Source organism: Balaenoptera musculus, chromosome 5 (assembly GCF_009873245.2).
Source record: "Balaenoptera musculus isolate JJ_BM4_2016_0621 chromosome 5, mBalMus1.pri.v3, whole genome shotgun sequence".
NCBI classification, from domain to species: Eukaryota; Metazoa; Chordata; class Mammalia; order Artiodactyla; family Balaenopteridae; genus Balaenoptera; species Balaenoptera musculus.
This window is the reverse complement of record NC_045789.1, coordinates 97212897-97232490: the sequence shown is the minus strand read 5'-3', so window position 1 is coordinate 97232490 and position 19594 is coordinate 97212897. Positions and strand designations below refer to the sequence as shown.

At 41.0% G+C, this 19594-nt stretch overlaps 1 long non-coding RNA gene across 1 annotated transcript; it reads right to left on the bottom strand.

The window, feature by feature from the left end:
- Positions 1 to 7515: 7515 nt before the first annotated feature.
- LOC118895219 lies at positions 7516 to 19494 on the bottom strand. The gene is made up of 3 exons (XR_005019905.1): positions 19406 to 19494; positions 9373 to 9484; positions 7516 to 8006 (listed from the first exon to the last, which is right to left on the bottom strand). It is a non-coding gene; the product is annotated as an uncharacterized LOC118895219 (long non-coding RNA).
- Positions 19495 to 19594: the final 100 nt, after the last annotated feature.

Genomic DNA, 19594 nt, shown 5'->3' with positions numbered 1-19594 from the left:
GGGTGATTTGATAAGCATGCTTGATGAGAAACACATGCTGCCTCAAGGGTCCATTTTTCTAATATATTATAAGTTGTTTTAGATTACATTGGGTGATTTTTATGTTATTCCTGAAAAGGCAATACTTACACATAGTTCAAAAATAAAAACAACATAAAAAGCCTCACTCCCACCCTTGTCACCTGTTTTGTCCCCTTCCTTTCACTCTGATAACCACTTGTTTCTTTGTGAAAATACAAGAACATATGAATGAATATTATTACTCTCTACCTTTTCTTACACAAAAGGGAGTGTTCCATAAATAATACCTTGTATCTTGCATTTTTCTGCTTACTAATATATCCTAGAGATTACTTTATATCAGCACATACAGCAATTCCTCACTATTTTTTTTTTTACAGCTACATAATATTCCATGGGAGAGATGTTTCATAATTTATTTAACCCATCCCCTGTTGGGGACATCATTTGGTTTGTTTGCAGTCATTTCTCTTATTAACAGTGTTTCAATGAGTAATCTGGTATACCCATCATTTCTTATGTGGGCAGGGATATTTGCAAGATAAATTCCTAGAAATGGAGTCAGTGGGTCAAGGAGTAAATGCATTTGTAAGACTGATGTATTGATATATTAATTCTTTGCTGGCTATGGTCTAGCAGTGAATTGAACAACCACATATTATTTCCAAATGAAAAGCTCCAAAGATGACAATAAATGCTGAGTCCAGATAGAAACTTCAGTCAGTGTAGAGTGCTGCTTCTTAAGAAGGATGAACACCTCAGAGTGTTTGTGTGTCCCTGAATGCAAACTTGATGTGTACTCTGAGAATCCAATTTGAAGAAAAGCTAGACATTTTGTTATTACTGCAGATAAACAGTACACCCCACCTCCAAAGAAACAAATTTCTTAATTATTTAAAAGGCTCCAGCTTTTAATTCCAATGGTCTAGAGGTTTCAGGGGACAAAGGTAAGGTAATTTGAGAGCTGGGAATTCCTCCATCAGGGCAAGTATTGTGTTGATTGATAGATGCCCTAGGGTTCCAAAGATAGTCTGAAAAATCCTCTCATTCCTTGCAACAGAGGCATACACTTCAAAATTACACAGTAAAATAAATCTTTATTTTGCAAGTAACCATGGACTTTGAAAAAAAAAAAAAAGGAAATCCAAACAAAACATACCATTAGCAATAACAACCAAATGTGAAAAAAATCACTTTCCAGTGTTTTTGCTAATACACAGCAAGGTGGGTTTTTAAACGACCATGGGGCCTTCTCAGGACAGACACCCCAGTCCCACCCCCCCACCATGTTCTCTGCCTGCCTCTTGTTTGTAGAAAACCTTTAGCTTCCTAGGCCTTCTTCAAGTTCCAAAGAATAAATTTAATCAGGGAAGTGAGAAAATGCAGAAACAGAGGAAAACACTCAAGCGAGACAAAATAAAAACAGTTTAGCCATTAAACAAAGTTGAGCATATTTAGTTCCTCTCCAGGGGCTCTAGATAATATTCTGAGCCATGTCCTTTGAGCTGTTTTGCAGAGACTGAAACCCCCACCAGGTGGAAGAAGTTAACTGTATGCTGCCCACAAGCCCATTGACCCCAAACCAGTTGGAACCAGAAGGTTGATGATATTGACTCCCGATTACCTCACCTCTAACCAATCAGAAGAATGTCCATGAGCTGATCACATACCCTGCAACCTCCTCCCTCACTCTGTCCTTAAAAACCTTTCCCTGACAACCATCAGGGTGTTTGGTTCTTTTGAATATTAGCCACCCAGATTCCTTGTTTGGTGCTTACAATAAATGCTGAACTTTCCTTCACCACAACCCAGAGTCAGTAAATTTGGTTTTGCTGCACAAAGGTGAGTGGATCCAAGTTTTGTTCGTAACAAGTCGAGGGAAGTTTTTCTCATAAAAGAAAAACACAAGAAGTCCTGGCCTTTTAAAGGTTGTGAAAATAGACTGTGTAGTAAAACTTAGCTATTAAAGACCCTCAGGAGAAGAATGGGTTTAGCCCCATGAAACACCCAGTTAGCTGAGAACTTTTCTTACCAATCTCCAATATTTTGGTTTTAGCCATTTTTGTTTGTGGCTAAAGGTTTGCACTTCAGGGCAGGGCTGGGGTTGGGATGTATTTGAAAAAAAACATATTGAAGTTATATTTTGAGTACAAGCTACACCCAGGAAGTGACACTCAACCATTTTCTGCAGCTGAGTGGAGATGTGGTGAGAATGTGGTGGATAGTTTAAGAAAGACTGAAAACCATTCTGACTTAAGAGTGTGTTATGTACTTCCTGGCCTTGTGAAGCTGGTACCCTGAATAGAATGTGAATCCTTTCTGGATGAGCCAGGCCATCACCATGAACTTGGGTTATTGTAACGTCCTGCAGGTGTGTCAGGTTGTTATTCCTGTTGGTGGCCTCAGAGGATGAGGTTTGGAGTGATTTTCTGTGTGATATACAGTTGTGCAGTGGCTGATCAGGTCTCTTTCCATGATGGTCCGTCTTCACAGTGCCTTTCTGGGCCCCAAGATCCACCCCAGTTCCACTTTGTCTCTGTCTTGTAACCTTAGCTAACAAGATGGAGCTTCTCCTGTCTGTCAGAGGACAAAGCACACAGCTCCAGGACTGTTGTAAACAGTGGTCCTCCTGTTAAAACATCTCCGCAATTTCACCCTCTTTTCAACACTTCTTCCTGTTAATATTAATATTACAGAGAATCATTTCCATTTACAGGGAATTCATTAGAGAGTAAATGTTCAATTTTTAAAAATATAATAGCACCAGCATTTTGATTAATTATATTCAATATCAATTAATGGTTTTAATATGTATAAGGTATTTTGTGTCATTCCTATAATGAAACAGAACTAAGTGTTTCCCACCTGAGTCATGTATTGTCCATCGCAAGTGGTATGCTGGTCTTCACTGTGGGTGGCACCATGGAGCTACAGTCTTCACCGTTCAATGGCTTTTTTTTTTTTTTTAATAATGACAATTCTTTTTTTTTTTTTTTAATTTTATTTATTTATTTATGGCTGTGTTGGGTCTTCGTTTCTGTGCGAGGGCTTTCTCTAGTTGTGGCAAGTGGGGGCCACTCTTCATCGCGGTGCGCGGGCCTCTCACTATCGCAGCCTCTCTTGTTGCGGAGCACAGGCTCCAGATGCGCAGGCTCAGTAATTGTGGCTCACGGGCCTAGTTGCTCCGTGGCATATGGGATCTTCCCAGACCAGGGCTCGAACCCGTGTCCCCTGCACTGGCAGGCAGATTCTCAACCACTGCGCCACCAGGGAAGCCCCAGTTCAATGACTTTTGTACAGTATTGTCTATAGGAGTCAATGCCTTGAACTGGATGGGTCTTAAGTTACTTGGTCTCTGCCACAGTCAGGGTTCTTAGATATGTAAAACAGAACTATCTCCCAATAGTACATTATAAGAAATTAAGTTCCAGAATTTCTAGGAGGGTGAAGGAATTAAGAAAGAACCAGGAATAATATCCAGATTACACCACTGGTCCAGTAGAGAGCTTACTGCCCAGATTTCTGCACAAAGGAACTGAAACCTGGACCATGAGGTATGAAATGGGCTGGCTTCATATCAGATCCAGGAGCAATGGGAGGAAGCTGCACTAGAGAATGTAAATACCATGGGGGGCAGGTTTTTTTTTAAACAGTTTTATTGAGATATAATTCACATATCATAAAATTAATCCTTCTAAAGTATACAATTCAATGTATAGTTTTAGTATATTCACAGTTTTGCAGCAACCTCACAATCTAAGTTTAGAACATTTTTATCAGCCCCAAAAGAAACCTCATACCCATTGGCAGTCACTCCCCATCGCCCCTACAATCCAACCCTAAGCAACCGAAATGAAGCACGACCCTGCGGGGCCCTCCCTGGTACAAATCCTTTCCATGTCCCCTGTCTCTTGTTTGTAGGAAATAGGCTTCATTCAGCCTCCTTGACCTTCCCTGAGTTCCAAAGGGCAGATTCAAATAGTTGCTAATCAGGGAAGGGAAGGAATGCAGAAACAAGGGAGGAACAGTCAGGAAAAAATAGTACAACCTTGGGGCAGGGTCCTGGTTCCTCCTCAAGGAATGTGTCTAACAATACCTTTGAGTTCTTCTGCTGGAAACAAGGCCCCCACCCAGGTGGAGGATGGTTACTTCAGGCTGAGCACAAGATTCCTGGACCACCACCCTGTTACCTCCCCACCAACCAATCAGAAGAAAAGTCACTACCCTGCAGCCCTCACCCCAAATTTTGTCTATAAAAACTTCTCCCTGAAAACCATCAGAGAGTTCAGGTTATTTGAGCACGAGCCAACTTTTCACCTTGCTTGGCCCTGCAATAAACCTTTTTCTCCTCCAAACTCTGACGTTTTGGTTTGTTTGGCCTCACTGAGCGTGGGGCACACAAACTGGCGTTTGGTAACACAACCACTAATCTACTTTCTGTTTCTATAGATTTGCTTGTTCTGGACGTTTCATATAAATGGAATTATACAATATATGGTCTTTTGTGACTGGCTTTTTTCACTTAGCATAATGTTTTCAGGGTTCAACAATGTTACAGCATGTGTTAGTACTTCATTCCTTTTTATGGCTGAACATTATCCCATTGCATGGGTATGAAACCGAACAGGACACTGTGGGACTCCTGGGCATAGAAGCCTTTCTGTGTCCCCCATTTCTTGTTTGTAGGGAACAGCCTTCAGCCTCCATGACCTTCCCGGAGCTCATAGGGCAGGTCCAAACAGTTGCTAACCAGGGAAGGGAGGGGATGCAGAGATAAGGGAGGAGCGGCCAGGAAACAATAGTGCAGCCTTGGGGCAGGGTCCTGGTTCCGCCTCAAGGGATACACATAACAATATCTTTGAGCTCTTTACAGAACTAAAACCCTCAACAAATGGAAAATGTTAGCATCCTTCATTCCAGAGAAGACCACCTGAGGCCAGATTAAAGGAGTGCACACCCTGCACACACCCTAATCCTTATCAGCAACCCCACCCTTGAACAACTGCTATAAAACTCCTCACCAAATCCTCCCGGGTTGGGACACACAATTTTGAGGGGCACGAGTCTTCGGTGTCCCCCTTTGCCTGGCAAAGCAATAAAGGTATTCTTTTCTCCTTCACCCAAACTTTGTCTCCAAGATTCGATTTGGCACCAGTGCACAGAGACCAAGTTTTCAGCATCAGGTACATCACATTTTGTTTATACATTCATTAGTTGATGGACATTTGGGTTGTTTCTACTTTTTGGTTATTATGATAATGCTGCTATGAACATTGGCTGGGCAGGGATTTTCATCTGGTTTGTTCACTGCTGATATAGTAGTGCTGGCATATGGTAGACGCAACACAGGTATTAATTAAGCAAATTGAAAAAATGAATTAATAGTTGTCTGATGAAGACATAAGTTTTCCTTATGTAGTAAGCATGCGTAAAATATTTTTGTTTGAACATTAAATATGGCATACAGTTTCTTTCTTCTTTCCCTTCCTTCCATCCTTCCTTCCTTCCTTCCTTCCCTCCTCTCTTTCTGTCTCTCTGTCTCACTCTCTTTCTTTCTTACTGAAAAAAAAGACCCCTATCTTACACTACTCACAAAAATTAACTCAAAATAGATTAAAAACTTAAGTGTAAGACCTGAAACCATGAAGCGCCTAGAAGAAAACGTAGGAAAAGGGCTCCTTGACATGTGTCTTGGCAACGATATTTTGGGTATAGTACCTAAAGCACAAGCAACAACAACAAAAATAAGCAAATGCAGCTACATCAAACTAAAAAGCTTCTGCACAGCAAAAGAATCAATCAACAAAGTGACAAAAAACCCTATGGAATGGGAAAAAATATTGGCAAACCATATATCTGATAAGGGGTTAATATCTAAAATGTATAAATAAGTCATACAACTCAACAGCAAAAAAAAAATCAAATAATCCAATTTAAAATGATTTCACTTGTATGTGGAATCTAAAAACAAAAATAATAAACTCATAGAAAAAGAGATTAGATTTATGGTTACTAGAGGCAGGGTTTGGGGGGAGAGGGAATTGGAGAAAGGTGGTCAAAAGGTACAAAATTCCAGTTACAAGGTAAATAAGTACAGTTGACCCTTGAACAGCACGGGTTTGAACTGTGAGGGTCCACTTATATGCAGATTTTTTTCAATAAATATAGTACCTATATTTTCATTTTACAGATCTTTAAATTAACTACGTATGGGGAAAATTTGTGTTCAGAGACCGCAGTATGGAGAATAGAAAGAACCAGGGTTGAGTGCTGATTCTATCCAAACTATTTCAGCTTCCTGCCATTGGGTGAGTCTTTTATCAGTTCATTTGTTTTACTTCAGAGATAGCAGTATGTGGTTTTTTGACTACATGGCAGTTGATCCCTAACCTCCACATTGTTCAAGTGTCAACTATACTAGGGATGTAATGTACAGCATGATGACAATAGTTAGCACTGCTGTATGATATACATGAAACTCCTAAGAGTTCTCATCACGAGGAAATTTTTTTTTCTCTTTTTGCTTTCTCTCTCTTTTTTTTGTATCTATATGAGATGATGGAAGCTAACTAAACTTATTGTGGCAGTCATTCTGTAATATATGTAAGTCAAACCATTATACTGTACACCTTAAATGTATACAGTGATGTATGCCAATTATATCTCAATAAAACTGGGAAAAATTAAGACAAACCCACTGAAAAAAAATGAGATTTTGAAATTCCACTCTGGCTTGTGTAATTCTGAGCAAGAGCTTTTTTTTGGTGTCCAGTGTGCCACCCTATCATTCTAAAAGGAAAAGCAATTAACTGAGTGTGAAATTTAAATGAGATAATACTGCATATAATAATGCACGTATGGGATAATACAGGCACACATTAAAGTGCTAAAAAAAAAACGGAGGTAGTTTCTTTACTCTTACCTTTAGGCTGTTCATAGATGGTAGCTGGAAAACCAAGCTCTAGGACTGTATGTAAAATATGATAAAATAATTTATGAATGAGGACCTAGTGAAATTCTAATTTTAGTTTATTCACTATTCACTCACTCCTGCTACTACACTTCTGTCAATGAGCTTGTATCATGATGTGCATAACAATCAATTATCCTTAGTTAATAAGAATTCTTTCTCCAGAATAGAATATAGACCTGTACAGGGCAGACACCTTGGCTTTAAAGTCTTTATATTCTTAGAATATAGTCCACAGCCAGGTGCATAGAGTAGGTTCAATGCATAGTTTTGAAGTGTGAACATGAATGAACAAGTAAATTTTTGTGACATTAACTTTAGTGTTTATAGACCATTTTCTTTTTTGTGAATCGTTTTCAGACTTAATTATAAACTATGCATTTATATATATGTGTGTGTATATATACAACTGTATATATTTTGTCTGCATCATATACACAAAAACATATGTACAGTCTGCTCAATATATATATGATTGTACCTGTACTTTTAGCAGAAGACTTAAAGCAAGCAGTGATACATGTCATAAGTAGTTTAATAGCTAGGAAAAGATAGTAATACATACTATGACAATGACAATCATCTATAAAGCAAAGCAGAAAAAATTGTCTATTCCTGAGGGGAGCTAACTGAACAGCTCATTTAAAGGGTCAGTTTGTCTTACATCTTGTAACCATTTTATCTTTTGGGAAATTTTTTCTAGGTGAATTTCAACTGCTCCAGAGGTATGGATACAAATGCAACAAGTAGTATGAGCAATAGCACAAACAACTGCTTGTTTAGCCAGCATAGAATCTAAGGCAACCCTGTTATCTAATATTACTTGGGCTAAGGAGTTTAGGCATGTCTGTTGTGCTGCAATGCTTTTTGCAGTCTTCTTGGCTATTTGACCAATGGTGATGATAGATTTCTAATCATATTTTTCTTTACACATACTCCTGCACTAGGAACCAAGATTCCCAAAAGACTTTGCCACCAGGTATCTTGGTGTCCTGCTAACATGGATCTCTTGACTCTGTAATGAAGAGAAAAAGGAGGTTAATCTGTTTCCTTATATACAGACAATGCATAACATAAACCCAATAAAAATAAACCTTCTATTTTCCAGCTGTGAAGACATTTATGTGCCCATCCTTGGGAAAGTGTGTCAATTTCAGTATCACATGTGAAGACAAAATCTGGGGAAGTGCAGTGACCCCTCCCAAAGTGCTCTTATTGGAAGTTTTGTCAACACAACATCAAACCATGGGTCATTTCTCTTGCAAGCTTTCCAAAAGTCATTTGTGTGGTATTTAACATGTGGGAGTTGCTGGCATAATTTACTCATGTTTTACTCTTTAAGACTTTTTTCAGTTTAAGTAAGGGAAAGAACAAAGTAGTCTGGGATTATTGTGCTTGGTCTCTAAGGATTGAGGATGGTATCAGACAAGGACTGGACATATTAATCTGTTGAAAAATTTGAACCTGAAAGGTTAGGGAGGTCGGTCTAGGTGCATGGTAACATTAGGAAGACCTGAAAATTTGGTGACAGGTATTATGAGAGGCTTATATCAGTCTTGTATTGACCTGGGAATTTGATGACAGATCCAACAATTGGTTAGACTGCCCTCAGTAGCTATACTTTGTGACAACGTTACTAAAGAATTTTCTTTCCATCCTGTATATTGGGGCAAGAGTTAGCTAGAAGTAAAACAATAGCTTTCAATTTTGATAGGGAGACAAACATTTGGTAAACAGTTCAACTGAACTGGTAGGAGGGATCTTACAGGCCTGGCCCAGATTCTTGGGTTACAGCTGTCTACTACTGCTGTCGGCTTCTTCTCATCTTGTGATCCTTAAAAAAAATTAGGCTACTTCATGTTACGTTTAGAAATATTTAATTCGTAAGCACTTGTTTTTAATTCAATCAAATACAGCTCTTTTACCATCCAGAGGTAGAAACATATATTTGTAACCTACATACAGACATCTAGATAGACATAGAGATCACATAGTTTTCATTTTAAAACTTAGTCATGAATCATGCTTTACAATATAAAACTCATTTGCTCATAAATAATAGTAAGAATAAGTTTACTTGCTTGAGTTTTCAAAGGCCTCCCCCCACCCCCGCCTTTTTTTTCTTTTAGTTTTAGGTTCTACTAATTGAGTCAAAGCCATAGTCTCAGGCAGTGTGGGATGTGTTTACATTTCAAGGACATGATGAAAGAGTTACAGCTTTAATCTTTCTCCTAGGAATAGTTTTGTTCTCTCAGGGTGAGAAGTTTGAAAAACTGTTTTATCAAGCTAACTTTCTCTAACTGCATACACAAAAACCAGTTTGGGAATATCAAAAGAGCCCCATCTTGGCCATTTCAGGGTGAGAGAATTATTGTACTTACAAGTATTGGGTCCATCTCAATTGTACATGAATTCATCTGGAGTTCCAGTGGGTGGCTGGGAGATGGTAGGCTTTAGAAACACAATTTTCCATTTTCTTTCAGTTTCATTTTGCTGTAAAGTACAAATCCTTCCAATTTTAAGCCACATTAAAAAGGATTAGCCAACTCAGTTCACTCCAAAGTTCCCTCTAGGTCTTTCCTGCCTAGAAATGTCCTCTAGGTTCCTTGCTTAGAAATTCCCTTTACGTCCTCTGCCTAAGAACTTCCTCTGAGGTCCCCTGCTAGGAACTCCCCTCTAGGTCCTCTGCTTAGGAAATTCCCCCTAGGTCCCTTTCACCTAGGAAATATACTGGTACCCCCTTAAGACTCCAAGTCTTAAGATAATAGCTCAAATAAAAGTTTTGGAACATTACCCAATACAAGGAGATCCAGATATCAGGAAAACCTCACTGAAGCACCTGAAGAGTGATGTGAAGCTGGGGGTAGGAGGGGCAGGGGTGCTCACAAGGGGCCCATGCTTGGTACCAAAGTAGACTCCAAGTGAGTTTTTCTGATAAGCAGCAGACTATATCAAACAATGTCTATGGAAATAAGCAATAAACAATCTATAATAGGAATAGAAAAGAGTCTTATCTGAGCCAAACTGAGGACTATAGCCCAGGAGACTCAGGCTCAAGAAGTAGTTGAATTGTGTTCCATTGGACTGCAAAATGGGGGAGTCTTATAAAGGCAACCCCCCCCCTCAAATTACATGTCATTTGTCAAGAATCATAATTGGAGCTGGCAAGAAGTAAGGATGCTTGATAAGTAAGGATTGGTTGGGGTCTGAAATGGTTGCATAGTTACAAGGGGAGACCTTGAGATCATAAATTGGCAGTTGGCAGCTGGCAGCAGACGTTGTTTTGAGAATAGTTGGTGGTGTCCTTGAGTCTGATTCAGTTCAGAAAATTCAGTTCTCAGTGTTGCAGGACTGTGTCTGAAACCACAGTGGCCACCAGGCTTCATTTTGGATGCCTGGACCACAGTTATTCCATTTTGATTTTTAAATGCATTCTTTTCTTTAATGGTTAAAGCAAATGTAAAATGTATGTTATAATAGGCCACAAAACAGGCTGTTCTAGTTAGCATAAAGTTTAAGTTAAATCGTGTATAAGCCAGAATGACTTCCTCATACCTTGATATGGGAAAATTTCTTCCAACCAGTTTTAATGATTATATGTTTAAAATATGTTGTAATTCCCAGTTCTTCGGATTTTTGTCCTTTATCTTCTAACATCAAGAATAATATTTTATTCAAATTCCAGAAGTTATTGTAAGAAAATCTTAAGAGATGTGCCCAGAGGACTTTTTTTTATCATAGCATAGCAAAAGATTGGAAATAGTTGAAACTGAGATAATGATCAAATAAACTATGGTGGGACAATACTATGGAAGACTATGCATTATTAGAAATACTACTTATGAAGAATTTTTGGTTTTATTTTTATTATTTTTAATTTTGTGGCCACACTGCGCGGCTTGAGGGGATCTTAGTTCCCTGACCAGGGATCGAACCCACGCCCTTGGCAGTGAGAGTGCAGAGTCCTCACCACTGGACCGTCAGGGAATTCCCTGAAGAATTTTTAAAGAGGGTAAAGTATCTGTGTTAAAATCCTAGGGTATAAATGTTAGGAAAATCATATATATATATATATATATATATATATATATATGTATACATATACATAACAACAAATTGTTAATATTAATGATATTTATTTCTGAGTGAAGTTATGAGTAATTTTATTTTTGTCTCTGTAGTCTTCTTAATTTAGAAAATTACATATGAGCACAAAGTTGATATTATAAAAAAAATTATTTGTAGAGCTGTTACTTTTCAAGAAGGGATATCTTTCTAAAAGATAAATTTGAACTTTGCTTAGACTACTAATTATTAAGTAAAATAATCACAATTTTACAATTTATTAGGTTGAAATAAATTTAGTCTCAGAAAACAAAACAACCAAGATGTTCTTCAGTAGTGGAATGGAAAAATAAACTGTGGTACATCCGGACAATGGAATATTATTCAGTGCTAAAAGCAAATGAGCTATCAAGCCATGAGAAGACATGGAGGAAACTTAAATGGAGGTTATTAAGTGGAAAAAAAAAATAATAATCTGAAAAGGCTATAAGCTGTATGATTCCAACTATATGGCATTATGGAGAAGAGAAAACTATGGAGACAGTAAAAAGATAAGTGGTTGCCAGAGGTTAGGGGGAAAGGAATGATGAATAGGGGAGCACAGAGGATTTTTAGAGCAGTGAAATTATTCTGTATGATACTATGATGGTGGTTACATGTCATGTATTTGTCAAAACCTGTTCAGTATACAACACCAAGGATCAATCTTAATGTAAACAATGGCCTTTGGGTGATTATAATGTGTCAATGTAGGTTTCTGGATTGTAACAAATGTGTCACACTGGTGGTGGAGGTTGAGGGTGGGCAAGACAGTGGATGTGTGGGAGAAGGCGGTATATGGGAATTCATTCTTCTCTGCTCAGTTTTGCTGTGAATCTAAAACGGCTCTAAAGACTCGTTTATTAAAACAAAACAAAACAAAATTAGAAAATCAGTGAATGATTTTCAGTACCCTTACTTTCAATGAATTCTATTTGGTGCTTTCTTTTGGGTGTTTTGTTTATTTTGTTTTTAGCCTGCTCTGAAAAATGCTAGATTGAGAAAACATCATTTCACAGTTGCCTCTTAGATATTCAAGAATGTGTTCCTCCTCCCAGCTGAGATATTTGACCTTTAGCCTCTCTGTGTTGGAATATAAGAATGGAAAGCACAAGTGTCCCAGGGAATCAAGTAAACATCTTATAAGAAAATCCGTTGAGAAAATTTTGGCATGACTTTTGGGGTGTTCTGGGTGGTTTGAAATGCATATGCGGAATGACTAATGTATAAACTTTGCCCAAGTTGCTATGAGTGGGCTAAATTTGACACCAATGAGTGTGCTTTCCTGTTGTCTTTGAAATTCAGCATCTATTCACCCTTCTTCTGGGGATGATATCCTGATTGTCCTGTGGAGAACTTCCCCTCATGGGGGGCTCTACCCCCCCAGTTCAGGCAGCAGGAGATTCAGACCTAGTCTAATAAGAGCATGCCAGGCCCTGGCCACAGTGATCAGTTCAGAGCTAATGGCAAGGATTTTCTTAAGTGATTGGAATGAGAGATGTGTGTGTGTGTGTGTGTGTGTGTTTGTGTGTTTTCTCAGCTAAGAGGCAGTATGGTGTAGAAGAGCATGCATTCTGCACCCCATGGCTTGGGTTTGAATCCCAGTTGCCCAGTTCCACTACCCCCTGGCTTGGTGACCTTGGGTAAGTCACTCATTCTTTCTGAGTCTCAGTCTTCCCCTGTAAAATGGGGCCAAGAATGCTCCCTATCTCATGGATTGTTATGGGGATTGAATGGGTTAATATTTGTAAAGCCTGGCATGATGTTTGTCTCCTCGATGTTTTCACTTGGGCATGTGACGGGCATCTCAAATTTAACACTCTCCAAATGAATTCTTCTTTCATTGTCTTCTGCAGCTCAGTGAATGACATCTCCAGCCTTCCTGCTGCTCAAGCCAAGAATCCTTGGAGTTGTCTTTGACCTCTCTCTTTTTCTCTCTCTCTCTTTTTTTTTTTCGGCTGCACTGCACGGCATGTGGGATCTTAGTTCCCTGACCAGGGATCAAACCTGTAACCCCTGCAGTGGAAGTGCAGAGTCTTAACCACTGGACTGCCAAGAAAGTCCCTCTCTTCATCTCTTTACTCCATAAACAATTCTCAGTTCTGCCTTCAAAATATATCCACAATTCAACCAACATCCGCTGAAGTCAACCTGGTTCAAGCCACCATCATCTCCCGTCTGGATTATGGCACCATAGCCTCCTAAACGTTCTCCCTGCTTCTGCTCTCACCCACTTTAGTTTATTCTCAACAAGCAGCCAGAGTAAGCCTGATAAAACCAAGTCAGATAATGTCACTCTTCTGCACCGCGAGTGTCCATCTACCCCCCTACCCCACACACATGCCATCACATCTCCAGCCTCTTCTCCCACTTCCTCCCATCTTGCTCTCTCTGCATCTGGCACCTCTTATCTGACCTTGCTCTTTTCTTCCCTCTGCTGGGACCCTGTTTCCCCCCATATCATGTGGCTACCCCACCTTCTTCAGATCCTTACTCAAATGTCATCTTCTCAGTGAGACTTTCCTTAGTCATCATTCCAATGTTGCAATCCTTCCTCCCACCTCCCTTGTCCTTATCTCATTCCCTGATTATTTTGTTTCCTAGCTCTCATCTTTACTTCACATGCCTTATGGTTTACTTACAGATTTTGTCCATTATATGTCTGCCCCCTCCCGTTAGAATACAAGTTCCATAAGGATTGAATTTTTTAAACTGCTGTATACCCAGTACCTCAAACAGTTCATGGAAATGCCTTCAATGTATACAGTGATGTATGTCAATTATTTCTCAATAAAACTGGGGAAAAGAGGTAAAAAAAATGAAACAGTTCATGGAACATAGTAGGTGCTCGGTGAATATTTAATGCATGAATGGATGAATATATGAATGAACGAAGAAAGATTTGCATTGAAGTGTGATATTCATCAACACGCAGTTTTGTAGTGTCTACTAGGCCTCAGAGACTTGCTAGTCATTGGGATCATACCTGAGAAAAAGACTGCTTCGAATTAAAGTCTAGTGTAGGGCAAGAGGAATGAGGAAACTGACCAAAAACAAACAAATGAACAGAAAAAACAACCAGGAAGTATAGGGTGCATATGGAAACTCATGACAGGAATGTGAGAGCTTGTAAAAGACTCTAGACATGGGGTGTGTAAGCTGTCATCTGAAAGTTCAGGAAACAGCAAGGAACGAGATGAAGGAGGTGGAGTGTGGGGAGAGCTGAGAAGCTGCCGAATCTGTTAGGCTAAGGTTAGCCCTAACTGAGGAAGTGGCTGTATTGATTTATCATAACAAGCCAGCCAGGGCACTACAAGAAGAGCAGACAGCTCAAGTGAATTAAAAGCAATCCAAGGCATTCTGCCAAGTCCTATTAAATCCGTTTCATTGAAAATACAGAATAAAGAGTGAACGACGTGGCCTTGTTATGTTTCAAGATATGGGAGGAGAAATCATGCAGCTTTCCTTTTCGCAAGACTACGAGAAGAAAAAAAACCCAGATGACAGGCTGTGCTGTGTTTGACATCAATGAGTGGGCGTTTCTGTTTTTGATATTCAGCATCTATTCACCCTTCTTCTGACTTGAAAACACGTTAGGGAGACAAACGCCTTCCTAGGAAAACAAGTCCACCCTGAGCTTCCCGGAGATGCTCAGAGCCTCATGGCCGCCATGGATGCATGCCCAAGAACATGCTTCCAGAAGTTCTCACGCTGGACCACAAATCCTCTGTGAGAACAAGTTGAGTCTGTCAACTCTGGGCCAGCACAGAGTGAGAACCCATTAACTATCTGCCGCCTAAGGACGTAGAGGTAGGGTTGGTAGGACAGGCTTGAAATGAGATTGTCTCGGTTCAAAACCCTTCTTGCTTAACTAACTTTGGCCAAATTGCTTACCTTTCTAAGGCTCCGATTCCTCATCTGCAATATGGGAATAATAAAATATTTACATGATGACAATACTGTAGGCTATTGTACACAAAGTATTCGACACTAATTGATGTTGGTAATTATTACTGAAGGAGGAAAAAGAAGAATTATGTAATTAATCATAGCCTCTCCTCTCCCCTCCCTTCAACACTGCACTTTACTTCTCAGATGAACAACAGATGCCCACTGATGGGTGGGTTTTAGCTGGTGAATCTGATGGAGAGGGAGTTGTTCATTTTGCATGCATTGCTTGAGTGCCAACTGCATACTAGGCATTGTCCTGGTGCTAGGACAAAACATGGGCTCTTGTGGAGCTGGGCTTGTGGTGAGAGGCGTGGGGAGAGGAGGAAGCCCCTTTTCTAGAGGCTGTACCGCGCGGAAGTTGGCTGCTCTTTGCTTTATGCGTACACTCCCAGGTTCTTACAGCCAGCTGAACACTGGGAGAGTACCGGATAAGATGCGATGCGCAGCTCAAAGAGCTACCTAGGAATGGAGAGTTGGGATTTGAGCCTGGGCTTAGTGTTTTGGGAAAGGATATATGGCCTGGCAGGGACCACATTTGCACAGTGAGGAGGAAAGAGAAGAAATTTAAATAAATAAATAAATAAATAAATATATATATATATATATATATATAATATTATATATTATAACTACTTTTAAAGCTGTCAGAGATTAGTAAAAAAGGCTGGAAGGAGAAATACCAAAATGCTAATGGTAGTTGGGTTAGGGTTTTGGAATGGGAGTAGAGGCAATGTTCTTCTTTTCTCTATTTCCAATTTTTAAAATGTGATTGTATTACTTGCATGATTTAAAAATGACTAATGGGGCTTCCCTGGTGGCGCAGTGGTTGGGAGTCTGCCTGCCAATGCAGGGAACACGGGTTCGAGCCCTGGTCTGGGAAGATCCCACGTGCCGCGGAGCGGCTGGGCCCGTGAGCCACAACTACTGAGCCTGCGCGTCTGGAGCCTGTGCTCCGCAACAAGAGAGGCCGCGATAGTGAGAGGCCCGCGCACTGCGATGAACAGTGGCCCCCGCTTGCCACAACTGGAGAAAGCCCTCACACAGAAACGAAGACCCAACACAGCCATAAATAAATAAATTTAAAAAAAAAATGACTAATGAATCTGACCAAGGAAAAAAAGAGCTTGAAACCCACATTCTAGGACCAGCACTTCCACTAACCAGGTGTGTGGCCTGGGGGTGGTCACTCCTCTGGTGCCCCAGACATCCCAGCGTCTGCCCCCAGTTCACCCTACAGCTCTGTTTCCATGTCTCTCCCCCTTTTGCAAACCTTCCTTGCCCTTCCACAGACTCATCTAGTGTCACTGTCTCTCCAAAGCCGTCCGAATATCTACTCTGACTCACCGCCATCCTTCCTGTCCGCACGCAGCTCCCCCATTATTAGTGCTTCTTTGTTGAATACTTGCTAAGGGGTCACTCAGCTATTCTCTCTATATGTTACCTGATTCAATGCTCAAAATAATTCAGTGATGCCCGCAGATATTTTTAAGCCGACTCTATAGAAGAGGAACTTGTCCTTCAGAGAAGTTTTGTTACTTGCCCATGTGGCAGGGATCGCTCAGGTCTACCTGATCAGAGAGACTGTGTTCTTTTTTTCTTTTTATAAAATTAACTTTTTGATCATTATTTCTATTGCTATAACATTATGGTTGAAGAATATGGGCAATTAAATTTCCACTTTGGGAAATATGTTGAGGCTTTTTTTTTTTATTGAAATACAGTTGATTTACAATTTTGTGTTAGTATCAGGTGTATAGCAAAGTGATTCGGTTATGTATATGTATTTCTTTCAGATTATTTTCCATTATAGGTTATTACAAGGTATTGAATATTGTTCCTTGTGTTAATGGTTAATCCTCATTGCTCATCTATTTTATATATACGTAAGTATGTATCTGTTAATCTGTAACAGTATGTATCTGTTAATCCCATACTCCTAATTTATCTCTCCCCCCTCCCTTTCCCCTTTGGTAACCATAAGTTTTGTTTTCGATGTCTTAATTCCTGCAGACCTAGTCTCAAGCAAACCCTGGTCTAGTTGGAAAGGACACATTGAAGAAATTCTCTGGTCTGGGTGATCCACACCAGAGCTTTTGGGTTCTGTATTGTCCCAGGAGATCCACTGGCATCTGTGTTCTTCTGCTAGGAAAGTGTACAACTTGGAGACCTAACTCAGTTTGGGAGCTCAATGGGGTCAGGAAAGGCTTTCTGAGGAAGTGACATTGAAGGAGATCAGCAGGGGTTGGGTAGGGGTGGGGACGAGTTGCGGAGGTAATGGCATCTGTGAAGGCCCAGCATCAGGGAAGAGCTTGGGTTGGTTGGAGACAGAGAGAAGGGCCCCAGGACTGGAGTGCCATAGGGGCTGGGGGTCGAGGTGCCCCTGGAGGCTGGAGGCTACCATGCCTGTTTTCTGTGTCTAGAGCAAGCGGGGAGTTGGTGTGGGTAAAGTATCCAGAGTTAGGTTTCAAAAGCTACATCTTCACAAAGCGTGGCTTAAAAGAAGGAAACCCTCGCTGACTGGCCTCTTTTTAGATTCCTGACCCCTTAACAACACCCTGGGAACCACTGATGTCCCCACCCCATCCTCCCTCCTGGTCTCCTGAGCTGCACTGGCCCCACCCACTTTCAGCAGGTGACTTTCTCTATTCACTGAGAAGCAGTCAGAAGCGACTGTCCACGCGTCGTCGCTGTCAGCAAATCCACCAGCCCTCCTCCCGTAAAGCCATGTCCTCTACCTTCCTTCCTTGAGGGTGGAGCACCTGCCACACCAGCTCATGCCTGGGATTCCTCTCACCTACACGTGAGCTTTTCTGCTCCAGCAATTTCCCCTCTCCTGCATTATCAGTTGCCTGTTCACTGGGTTATACTGTCATCCTACAAACACATTATACAGGTCTCTGCTCAATATCATGTCCTCAGTTCCTTTCGACAAAAAAGGCTCTTCCAAAAAAACTCAACCAACGTACTGAAGCCACCTTCTCTTCTCACATACTCTCATCAACCTACTCGCATCTGGCTTTGTCCTTGACATTCCTCTAAAACTGCTCTTGCCAACTGCACCAGTAACTCCCAAGTGGCCCTCCCTCTGGTGTCAGGGGTCGCTCTGCCCAGTTCTCCTTGCAGGAGCTCTCCTCATCTTTCTGACCTCTCTACACACATGCCCCATGGTGGAACCCTTTCCTTCTGTGTCCGCAGACACTCTCTACATGATCTCATTTATCCTCTTGGCTTTAAAAACTAACTATATGTGAAAGGCTCCCTTATTTATGTCTCCAGGGCTGACCTCTTGCCTGAATACCAGATACTTATACCCAACTAGCTACTCAGTGTCTCCTCTTGGGGATCTAATAGGCATCTCAAACTTAACACCTCCAAAACCAAATTCTTGCTTCATGCCTTTTCCCCCAAACCAAATCTATTTCACCCCTAATTCTCTCTTTGCTATACATGGCAATGCTGTCCTTTCTCTGGTCAGTTACTCAAGCCAAAATTCCTGACATCATCTTAGGCCCCTCTCTTTCTGGTAAATCCCACATCCAACTCATCGGTAAATGCCATTGCTTATGCTTTCAAACTACATCAAGAATCCAACTTCCTTTTTTCTTTGTTGCTCTTATTACTACTCTCCTGGTTAAAGTCATCATAACTGGTCTCCATCTTTCTATCCTTGCTTTCCCACATTTTATCCTCAATGCAGAAGCCAGATTGAGCCTTTGAAATGTCATGCCTGATCAAGTCACTCAGTGACCTTGAATAGGTTAAAAATAAAATTCACAGTCCAAGAAGTCCTATCTTGTCCTACAGGGCCATGGGTGACCTGGCCTCCTCCTACTCTCTGAACTTCTCTCCTGCTCTGCCTCGCTCACTCTTGCATCCCAGCTCCAATGGCATGCTTGCTGCTCCTGGAACAGGCCAAGGGCTTTTCTGCCTCAGGGTATTTGCACCTGCTCTCCCCTCTGTCTGGAAACTGTTTGCCCCAAGAAGTCTCTTGGCTTGATCTTCCACTTGCCCTAGGTCTCTGCTGAAATGTCACAGATGCTCCTAGTGCGAGGAAACCCTGAGAGAGGAGATGCAGGGGGCATCTGGGAAAAGCTACTGGATTATTTATTGAACCACTACTTTGAGTACTTACTGCATGCCAGACACTTCCCAGCAACACCTCATGGATTACAAAACTGCATCCCCTCCGCAGCCTCAGGGAGCAGGTAGGAATAGCTAACACTTAGTGAGTGCTCACCACGTGCCAGGCTAAACACTTCCTAAATATGAGCTCATTTAATCCTCCTAACAACCCCATGAAGTGAGTACTGCTATGGTGTCCACTTTACATCTGAAGCACACAGACGTCAGGTAACTTACCCCAAATCACCCAGCCAGAGCTCAGTTTGAACCCATAGCTTAATCTGATGCCGATGGAGAGAAGGCATAAGGCTTAAGTAGAGCCTTTACAGGGGGCTGAGCATGTCTTCCTCAACATTATAAGTAGAGGTAGAGCCTTCCTTTGCGGGCAGAAGGCATTGCACGTACACAGGTGCGGAGGCAGACAGT